The sequence below is a fragment of the Piliocolobus tephrosceles genome, chromosome 2, assembly GCF_002776525.5.
Source record: "Piliocolobus tephrosceles isolate RC106 chromosome 2, ASM277652v3, whole genome shotgun sequence".
Classification (NCBI taxonomy): domain Eukaryota; kingdom Metazoa; phylum Chordata; class Mammalia; order Primates; family Cercopithecidae; genus Piliocolobus; species Piliocolobus tephrosceles.
In genome coordinates, this window is record NC_045435.1 from 66,873,068 (window position 1) to 66,884,682 (window position 11,615).

The following is an 11,615-nucleotide window of genomic DNA, read 5'->3' on the forward strand; positions in this document are numbered from 1 at the left end:
ATTTAGGGGGCCACAGGTTTCACTGCCTTCAATGAGTGGAACAACTTTTTTTGAACCTAGGTCTCTACTGGCTGTGAATCTCCATAGCCAATTCACAAACAGTCAGGTGCCACTCTAGAAGACTGTGTGGTGTAGTAGTTGTGAGCATGGATTTTAAGAGGCAGATGGATTTGAGTCCAAATAATGCCAGTTATTTACCACTCAGATGCTACTTCTCTTAATAAGTCACAAGTGCTTCTTGGTGAAGTATTTCTTAGCTTTATTAGCTTCTTTCCAGAGATGGGAAAGTTGAGCTCAGAGAACCAAAGTGACATGTCAAATTGCAGACCCAGAGGTACCTCCACTTCTCATTGGCTCCAAAGCCCATGCTCTTTCCATCTCACCAGTGCCTTAGAAACCATAGCGGGACCTCTGGGGGAGAGAGTTGGGGACAAATAAGCATGTTCTGGCTTTCTAACTTTTGCTTTGCCCAGAAGACTGGGATTCTCATTAAGGTTTTATTTTTTAAAAGACTTCTGGCCAGGCACAGTGACTCACACCTGTAATCCCAGCACTTTGGGAAGAGAAGGTGGACAGATGGCTTCAGCCCAGGAGTTCAAGATCAGCCTGGGCAACATTGCGAGACATTGACTCTACAAAAAATAAAAATAAAAATAAAAAATTAGCTGGGTGTGGTGGTGCATGCCTGTACTCCCGGCTACTCAGGAGCCTGAGATGGGAGGATCAGTTGAACCCAGTAGGTCAAGGCTGTAGTGAGCCATGATTGAGCCACTGCACCCCAGCCTGGGTGACAGAGTGATCCTGTCTAAAAAAAAAAAACAAACAGCAAACAAAGTTTTTTGCTTTTCTGTTTGTTGATTTTAACTTTGTGTTATGAGAAAATACAAACATAAACAAGGGCAAAATGTATGATTATCGTTCCTGTATCCAGCACGCAGGTTTAAACAATTATCAACTCATGGCCGACTGTGCTATATCAGTACCCCATTTCTCCCCTCCTTATTATTTTGAAGCACATCTCAGATATCATATTATTTTTCTGAAAATATTTCAGTGTGTATCCTCAAAAGATAAGGACTGTTTTTCCACAAAAACAATATCATACTTTTAACATTTAAGAATAATCCAGTTTCTAATTAAAGAGCTTCTGCACAGCAAAAGAAACTACCATCAGAGTGAACAGGCAACCTACAGAATGGGGAAAAAATTTTGCAATCTGCCCGTCTGACAAAGGACGAATGTCCAGAATCTACAAAGAACTTAAAGAAATTTACAAGAAAAAAACAAACAACCCCATCAAAAAGTGGGTGAAGGATATGAACAGACACTTCTCAAAAGAAGACATTTATGCAGCCAACATGAAAGAATGCTCATCATCACTGGCCATCAGAGAAATGTAAATCAAAACCACAATGAGATACCATCTCACACCAGTTAGAATGGCAATCATTAAAAAGTCAGGAAATAACAGGTGCTGGAGAGGATGTGGAGAAATATAAACACTCTTACACTGTTGGTGGGACTGTAAACTAGTTCAACCATTGTGGAAGACAGTATGGTGATTCCTCAAGGATCTAGAACTAGAAATACCATTTGACCCAGCCATCCCATTACTGGGGATATACCCAAAGGATTATAAATCATTCTACTATAAAGACACATGCACATGTATGTTTACTGTGGCACTATACACAATAGCAAAGACTTGGAACCAACCGAAATGTCCATCAATGATAGACTAGATTAAGAAAATGTGGCACATATACACCATGGAAGACTATGCAGCCATGAAAAAGGATGAGTTCATGTCCTTTGCAGGGACATAGATGGAGCTGGAAACCAGCATTCTCAGCAAACTATCAGAAAGACAGAAAACCAAACACCGCGTGTTCTCACTCATAGGTAGGAATTGAACAATGGGAACACATGGGCACAGGGTGGGGAACATCACACACTGAGGCCTGTCAGGGAGTGGGGGCTGGGGGAGAGATAACGTTAGGAGAAATACCTAATGTAAATGACGAGTCAATGGGTGCAGCAAGCCAACATGGCACGTGTATACCTATGAAACAAACGCGCACGTTGTGCACATGTACCCTAGAACTTAAAGTATAATAATAATTTTTAAAAAGAATAATCCAGTCAATGGTAACCTAAATGTCTCATGGAATTTTGTATTTTCTGAAGGTTTTTTTTTTTTTTGTTTTTTTTTTTTGAGATGGAGTCTCACTCTGTCACCCAGGCTGGAGTGCAGTGGTGCGATCCCGGCTCACTGCAACCTCCGCCTCCTGGGTTCATGCCATTCTCCTGCCTCAGCTGGGAGCCCACCACTGCGCCTGGCTATTTTTTTTGCATTTTTAGTAGAGACGGGGTTTCACTGTGTTTGCCAGGATGGTCTTGATCTCCTGACCTCATGATCTGCCCACCTTGGCTTCCCAAAGTGCTGGGATTACAGGCATGAGCCACCGCGCTCGGATGAAGATTGTTTTTGAATTAAGGTCCAAATAACATCAGCTTTTGGGGATTGGTTGGTATGTCTGTAAAGCCTCTTTTAATCTGTAAGTTTTCCCTCCATCTCTTTGTTATTTCCCCTTGCAATTTAGACATTGAAGAAAATTGGTAATTTGACCTGCAGAGTTTCTCACAGCCTGGATTTTGCTAATTTCATTGCTATGTTGTCATTCAGTGTTCTGTTTGACGCTTGTTGGTAGTTGAATCGAGATAGTTGTTAAGATTCAGGTTCAATTTTGTTTCCTCAAGACTAATTTATTGGTGATGTGTGTTCCCTCACACCTGCTTCCCTGGGATTGCACTCTGCAATAAAGTGCTAGTACCCAAGCTTTCATTTTGTAATGGAACATAATCTGCATGCAGTAAGTTTTGACAAATGCCTACACCTATGTGACCCACCCTTGCATCCAGATCTAGAGCAACCATCAGCCCAGGAAGTTTCCTTAGGCCCCTCACCAGTCAATCCACTCTTCTCACATTCCTAGGCAACCACTGTTCTGATGTATTTCAGCAGCAAGCGTCACCTGTCCTAGAATATCACATAAATGGAATCGTGGAATCTAACACATACAGTGTTGCCTGGGGGAGGCCAAGGAGGTGAATGGCATTAGGAGCCCCATTGCATTGGATGGTCACTCTGGGATATTAGCAATCAGTGATGGATCCATTAATTGGTTAAGAGCTGGAAAGTAGTGATATTCTAATTCTGTCAGTTTTTCCTTCCTGTCGTAGAAGGACCACTTCTAGAAGAAAGGGATCTCCACCTTTAAAACATTTACAAACCATTGCATACTGAGTATCACATGGTCTTTACTTAATCTGTAGTCCCAGTTTCATGTTTTAGAGAAGAGAAAAAAGAAAAACACCATTCCCAGGCCTTATCTGCCTCAGTAATCATATATAGGTGACAGTTTACTTTCTGACCTGCACACAGTCTATGGGGAAGGGCACTGCTAATATTACGTTATCCTACTGCACTCACCTGCCAAGCTAATGTATTTTCAAGGTGCTCTCTAAATGGTCAAAAAATACCTCTGTCGTGTTACCAGAAAACTTCCTGGCCAACATACCCTTCCCATTTCTGACAGAATAGGTATTGATGGGCAAAAAAAGTGACCAGCATGTATTTTAAATTACCATAAGCAAAAGTTTAACACAGATCAGTTGATCATTTATTCAGAAAGTCAGCCTTGTTTGCTGGTATAACCTCAGAATTGGGAGCAGCAGAGTATGCACATGGTAGTTGCCCCACAAATATGTTTGAATGGGTACATGAGGTAAGTAAAGGGTATAGTGTACTTTTCCAAATGAATCAAGGTGAGGCTTCTCCTATTCACTGTTTACTCCCTCTTGCTTCCAGGGTAGTGTTTCAGGAACCTGCCTGCTGTGGGAATAAGTGACTAATCATCTTCTGTGATACCCAGTAATCTTTCCAGTGGGTGGATCTCTAATAGAGAGCCTTTCAAAGCTGTACTTAGGAGATAAGGCAGTCATTTCTTTGTGCAGAGAGAGTCCTCCTTTTGCAAATTTCCTTGTACCTTTAGCTTTATGCATTATGAGCCAAAGTTTGCTTATGGACTTCCTTAGAGTCATGGTTACTAATAGTTGAGGAGTTTCTCTTCGGATAACTTATAAGTAGAGTATTTTATGAAAGAGCATAAAACTTGGAGCCAGATGCAGTCTGGCTCAAATCCCAACCCTGCCTCTATTACATTGTGTCATCTCAAGTCACTACTCAGCCTAACTGGAGCCTTAATTTTCTAGTCTATAAGCCAAAGGTAATAGCTATCCTAAAGACTTACTATGAAGATAAAAAAATAGGATCTATAATGCACTCAGGTCATTGCTTTGAATATCACTCACTAAATGAAAATACTTTGATCATGAACTTTAAATACCAGTATTTGTAATTATTTTGGTCTACGCTGGAAGTGATGTATGGTATATGTACTTCAATGGACCAGAATTATGAGAAAAACTCAAAATATACCAAGTTAGAACCTCACCCAGTTTCCCTGAAAAACAGATGCCCCAGGCAAAACTGTATGTGTTAGATTCCACGATTCCATTTATGTGATATTCTAGGACAGGTGACGCTTGCTGCTGAAATACATCAGAACAGTGGTTGCCTAGGAATGTGAGAAGAGTGGATTGACTGGTGAGGGGCCTAAGGAAACTTCCTGGGCTGATGGTTGCTCTAGATCTGGATGCAAGGGTGGGTCACATAGGTGTAGGCATTTGTCAAAACTTACTGCATGCAGATTATGTTCCATTACAAAATGAAAGCTTGGATACTAGCACTTTATTGCAGAGTGCAATCCCAGGGAAGCAGGTGTGAGTGTGAATAACGAGTGAGCAGGGAGGGCAAGGAGGTGAATACAAGGAAGTGCATCATAGATGAGAAAGCTGGCTTTGTGACAAGCTGACTACATGGTCTTCCAGGGGTGTCTTGGGAGAAGCCATATGAAATTATTATTCTTCTGAGCAGTGCAGGGGGAGAGAGGAAGAAGAGTTCATCGATCATTTCCCTGAGAGACCAGGAGGAATCGTCTGCTCTAAGTACCTCAGTCGGTGGCTGTGGCAGAGGCCTTGGCTACCTGGCTGTACAGCAAGCCATTGCCAGGACCTCTCAGGACAGAAACAAGGCCAGTGCACAGATACTGGGTGATGCACAAGTGACTCAGGTGTAGGCACAGGGAGGTCTCTGCATGGTTAAGGGTAAGCTCTGCAGAGCCGAATGCATGAGTCAAGATCCTGTCTCTACCACCCACCAACTATGTAGCTCTGGGCAAGTGACTTAACCTTGCCAAGCCTCATTCTCCCTGTAGCTGTGCTGTTAGTGGCCCTGAGCCTACCCCAGAAGTTGTCTTCAGACAGTTCTCATGCACACTGACAAGGCTGTTTGTGTCTTTTACCTGAGGGCTTTCTCTGGCCATAGGAATGAACTGCTTCTCACTATGACACAGGCCAGGCATCAGGGAAGGAGACGGAACATCTCCAGGAGTGACCCTCAACCAATGAGGAGTAAAGCTGCAGGATAAAACTGCGGCCTCCTAGCCCCTCCATGGGAACATTCTGAGGCATGCTCACACAGTCTCAGACAGTTCCCGGCAATACTGAGCTTTGGTTAATTGCGGCTCTGGTTACTGTTCACGAAGTCACCATGTTTTGGCATCCTTCCCTTCCCTGACTCCATTCCTCACTTCCCTACCTATGCTTCCTGGTAATATTTCCCAGAAAAATTCCTCGTCCCTGACTCCTTGCTTCAGGGTCTGCTTTTAGAGAGACCCAACCTTAGGACATCACCCATCAGCAAAATATCGTGAGGATTCATTGGGATAACACAGAGAAGACCCCCAGAGCAGGCCTGCCTCTTACCAAGTATAAAATAAATGGAGCAATCATTTTGGCTATTTCACCTACAGGAAGGATGATACCATGTTATGTATCATCCAAACGGGGCACTTTTGAGAGGGAAAGGTGGCACTCTGTTAATTACTCAGAGACAACAGGTAAAAACTGGGGCCGTCCTGGAAAAATACAGGATGTATTATCACCTAATAGTCATGATTTCAGTAGAAAAGAGGTTTTCTATACAAAGGAAATCCTAGCCTAGCCCAAATACTATAAACACCCCTTAACTGTTTCATAATTTCACTGTTTGTTTTAAGAATCCATGATCTGTTTCTTTTTTTTTTTTTTTTTTCCTTTTGAGACAGAGTCTCACTTTGTCCTCCGGGGGGAGTGCAGTGGTGTAATCATAACTCACCGTGGCCTCAAACTCCTGGGCTCAAGTGATTCTCCCACCTCAGCTGCTCGAGTGGGTGGGACTATAGGTGTGTGCCTGAATAATTTTTATTATTTTTGAGACGGAGGTCTCACTGTGTTGCCCAGCCTGGTTACTTTTATTTATTGATTTATTGATTTTAGAGATGGGGAGCTCACTATGTTTCCCAGGGTGGTCTCGAACTCCCGGCTTCAAGCAATCCTCCCACCTCGGCCTTCCAAAGTGCTGGGATTACAGGCCTGAGCCACCAGGCCTCACCAATTTCACATTTTTATGTGTCATTGTTTCTTAAAGTGGAGGTGTGTACTGTGCTGCTTTATTGCCTTAAAGAGATAATATTAAACCTCTAGTTTGCAACTTAATGAAAATGTCACTTACAAAGAACTGACAGGGGATATCACACACAGAGAGAGGTGCTTTACATCTAAACACAATGGAAGGAACTATTCAAACTTTTCCTGGTAGAGTAGCAAATTGAATTTTGAGAGACCAAAAACTTCAGATGTAGAAAGCTAATATCCAAATGTGATGCATTTGAAAGAATATGAGAATTATTGTTTAGATAGTGTTGACCAAGAATAGCCATTTCTCATGGTGAAAATAAGAAATGTAGAATCTCAGCTCCAGTTAGAGCTGGAAGGAGCCCTATAGATCATGTATCTGGTGGTTCACAAACATCTCTGCTGCTGACGTCACTTAGAGGAGCTTTTGTAAATATGCAGAGAACTGGCCTTTACGCTGGGAGGCCACAGATGGCCTAGAGGAGGGCTCAGGAAGCTGTGTCCTATGGGCAACCTGGTCAAATCCAGACACACCCATTTGTTTCCATATTGTCTGTGGTTGCTTTGGTTACATAATGGCAGAGTCAAGTCTGAGTAGTTGTGACAGAGATCATATGGCCTGCAAAACCTGGAATATCTGGCCCTTTATATTACAAATTTGCCTCCTGCTAGCCAAAAAGAAACTGTATTTTAAAAAGCTTTCCAGAAGATTCTGGTGTGCAACCAGTTTTGGGAATTACTGATGACAATTTGTGTCCTCCATTTACAAATACAGTAATCCGAGAGCCCCAAAGAGTGAAGTGACTTGCCCAACCTTGCTAAGCCGAGACAAGACTGAGGAACATCTCACTTTTTAAACCTCATCTTCCTACCACATCACCCTGTCTCTCTAAAGATGCTACTACCTTCCGTTAAAAATCAGCCTCTTCACTTGACCATTGTGGAGCTCAGCAGACAGCAGTCGGTTCTCTGGCCAACAACATTTGATGATGAATAATACAGTGAATTGGCTTGTCATCTGGCATCGTAACTTTCACGCATGCCAGAACGCCTTCCCTTTGTCACGGGCACCATCTGGGTATAAAACCATGTGGAATTTCCAACAAATGGCATATGATAGACATGTGTGATGGAAATCTCTGAAGCGAAAGGCTGTGGGGAATCAGAGGGGTCATGCATGCTGACAGAGAATCATTTATTCCTTGGTTCATTCATTCAACAAACATTTACTAGTGCCTTACTATAACCAAGCACAATGCCGGGCACTGGGCATTTAGTCTCTCTCTTCATGTATCCTATAATTTGATGGAGGTAAACAATAAATAAAAATAAATAATGGATAACTAATTAAATAGATAAGTAGATAGAGACACCTAGAGTTGCTGTGAGTTTGTTATAGACCAGCACAATTCAATAGGGAACACAAAAGAGGTAATAATTACCAAGTACCTGTTATGCCCCTGGTAGTCTTTTGACATGTTATGTATGTACTGACTAATTTAATGCCCACAACAGTCCTGTGGAGGTAGATGCTATTAATACTTTAACTCTCATTTTGCAGATGGGAAAACTGAGGCACGGATTGGCTCATTGTTTTGCCCAAGGTCACATGGCTAATAGTGAAGCCAAGATTTCAATATATGCAGTCTGACTCCAGAGTTTTTAATCAGTGTGTTTTGTGCCCCTCATAGAAGGATGCCAATCTAAGAAAGCACCATTAAAGCTGTTCTGGTATCTTCCACAAATGCATAGCACATACAGGCATTTTATAAATATGTAATGAATGTATGAGTGGATTAAGGTATACATATATCTATATATTCTTAAAAATTATGTCTAGCATAAAATGGGCTGTAGTAAGTCCTGCATTATCCATCCTCATTTTTTTTCCTTTCTGAGTATTTGAGCTATTACCAGCTATTTCAGCCAAAACACTGCTGCACTTCAATAAGAAAGGTGAAATGCAATAATTAGACAGAGCTCATTAAATCAGTTAAATGATTCTGAAGTAGGAACCAGAGAACCATAATTTACTGAAATGTTTGAAGTATTAGTATGCAGTGAGAATAATAAAAATATGAAGTGAAATTCTTACAAGATCGCTGCGAGAAAAAAGGCAGTGGATCATAAACATAGAAGTACCAATGGTGTATTTATTGCGTTTTGTTAGCACATAAAGCACTGTGTGTTTAGCAGGAAGTTAAGCACATTCAGAGTCTCAGGAAGTGTGTGTGCCCTAGAGGTTTGTAAGGATCAGATTCTTCTGAGTTGATTCCCCATTTCAGAATGAATCAGCAGGCAGGCGTTCTTCAAACCAGTTTTAAATGACATCTTTGTGAATCAGAAGCAGTGGGTCTTTGGAGCAAATTAGACTCCTTTGTTTTTAAAATCAGCCCATCAGCTTCAAGGTTAGACTGGTTTTTTTTGCTGTCTCATGGAAGACCCACATTCTCCCTAGGTAATAAGAGTAGAATCTACCAAGTACACTGGCTCTGATTACAAGCGTGTTTTTTCCAAGCCATGTTTGAATCTTAATGGCCAACTTTGGTCCTCTCAGTAATTAATACCCTGAAGATATCCAGATACTTGTTCTGCTCATGGGATATTTAACCATGTCAGATGAAAGAGGAGAATTTGACTGGCTATATATTTTTTGAAATCTTTAAATCCTGTAACATGGTTAATTAGCCCATCAAATGTCTGCCTTCCATGTTCAGTCTTTGTATGCTGAGGACACATTGTAGCTCTTCCCTACTTTTTGGCTAACCCCTACTTTAAGGCTCAGTTTAAATGTTGTGTTCTCAGAAACCCATGTTAAATCTCAGACTAGACTAGTTTTTCCTATATCTTCCCATCTTTCCTGTCCTTTCTGTTAGTATAATTTGCATAATCGTTGTTTAATGCCTCATGCTCTGTGAGCATAGACTGTGTCTATCTAGTTCACCATAGTATACCCAGCCCACATGGCCCAATGTAAAAATCTAATCAATAGTCATATAATGAGCACATGTATCCTAGAAGCTAATGAGCTCTGTTTGACCCCATCTATGAGCGCTTTCTGGGCTCTGTGGTGTAATTTTTGTTATTAATTTGCCATTTGCTTACAAACTCTTTTAGTGTGAGTTCCTCCAAAGCAGAACCTGAGACAGTATCTTGGGTGCAGGAAGCTAGTTTGGGAGAGGAGATTCCCAGGAAGCAGGAGAAAGAAGTGGAGAGAGTGAACAAGAGATGGAGAAAAGCCAAGAAAGATGGCTTCTACAGGCAACAGGGGCTCCTGTCTGCCAAGTCTGCAGCCCAGAGGCTGGGACATTTATCCACTGCTCCCCATTGTTGAGGGCTGCCCCGGCGGGTGTTACCTCCTCCTAAAAGCAGAGAGACAAATGGTGGAATAATGCGGTGGGAGCCGTCCATATTGCTAGAACTGTCAACCTCAGCTAAGGCTGAAATTAGGGAAATGTGATTGTGGGGACAAGGGTCGGCTACTAAGCCAGAAAACTTCTTTTCTAAATACACTTTCTAGTCTAGATAGAAATGGTAAACTGAGCTTCACAAAGAATTCAGTGGACTTTTTAAAACTTTCTAACATAAAGAAAAACATCCATTCTGTTTGGAGGACAACATAAATAATTTAGGGGGGAAAAAAAGTGGCACAAGATTTTAACACTTCAACCTTGGCCATGTTACCATTTTAGTGGAGGGCAGTAATGACAAGCAATGTGCCCAAAGGGACACACTCCCAGGACCCCAAGTAAATGTTCAAAACCTGGTAGAAACATTGTTGATTTTTTTTTTTTTTTTTTAGTTCCCAAGTTTTATTCAAGAACTCATACAAAGTACTCTGGATAAATGAAATTTAATCCTCATCTTCCTCCTCTTCTTCGTCCTTGTTAATTTGGAAGTAACATAATTCGTAACTCTCTTTGCTGTTAGCAACTACGCGCAACCAGTCACGTAGATTATTATTCTTCAAATATTTTTTGGTGAGATATTTCAAATACCTTTTGGAGAAAGGCACCTCGGATGTCACGGTGATCTTGCTCTTGCTCCTTTCGATGGTCACCACCCCTCCACCAAGGTTCCCAGCTTTTCTGTTCACTTTGATCCTTTCTTGCAAAAACTGCTCAAAATTGGCAGCATCCATGATTCCATCTTCTACAGGGTGGGTGCAATCAAGAGTGAACTTCAGAACCTGCTTCTTTTTTTTGCCCCCCTTCGCCACAAGCTTTTTCACAGGTGCCATGGCGGCAGCGGAGTTAACATTGTTGCTTTTTATGTAGACTAACATTTTATTTTCTCTTATCTTCAATATAGCTTATTTTCTCTTTTTCTTATTACAAAAGTAAAGCATGTTTATTCTGGAAAATTGAGAAAATACAACTAAGAACAAAGAAGGAAATAAAAGCCATTTGTATTTCCCTTACCCAGATATAGCCATGCTAACCGTTTTTTCCTTTCAGTTCTTTATTCAGACATTACAAAAATATAACGATCCTGTTCATACCATACTTAAAATTTTGCTTGCTGTGGACATTTTTCTATACTGGTAAACATGAATAAATAATTCCCTCCTTTCTTTTCTTTTTTCTTTGTTCCTTCATTCCTGTCTTTCTTTTGCAAAAATAACTTTAACTTTTCCTGGTTACAAAAGTAATATATGTTCATTGTTAAATACACACACACACATACATACACGTGTGCGTGTGTTTATGTGAATTAGACAACACAAAAGAAACTTCTACCATTTAAAGCAGGAGTCTGCAAACTTTTTCTCTATAGGGCCACATAGTGAATATTTTTAGCTTTGTGGGCAACACAAAGTGTGTTGCAGCTACTCAGCTGTGCCATTTTAGTACAAAAGCAGCCATAGACAACATGTAAAAGAAAGAGTGTGGCTGTGTTCCAATAAAACTTTATTTAGTGAGTCCAGGGTCTAGTTTGCTGGCCCCATCTCGGGGAAAGCACTAGTAACGTACAGACATAGGCTTTTTTTTTTTTTTTACAAAAATGGAATCATACTACATAAAATGTCTTGTATG

The 11,615-nt window shown here is 41.1% G+C and overlaps 1 pseudogene across 1 annotated transcript; it reads right to left on the reverse strand.

Moving 5' to 3' along the window:
* Positions 1-10,426: 10,426 nt before the first annotated feature.
* Positions 10,427-10,832, reverse strand: LOC111533386 (annotated as a pseudogene). Its single transcript, XR_002728843.2, has one exon. The product of XR_002728843.2 is annotated as a 60S ribosomal protein L22 pseudogene (transcript).
* Between the last annotated feature and the right edge of the window lie 783 nt (positions 10,833-11,615).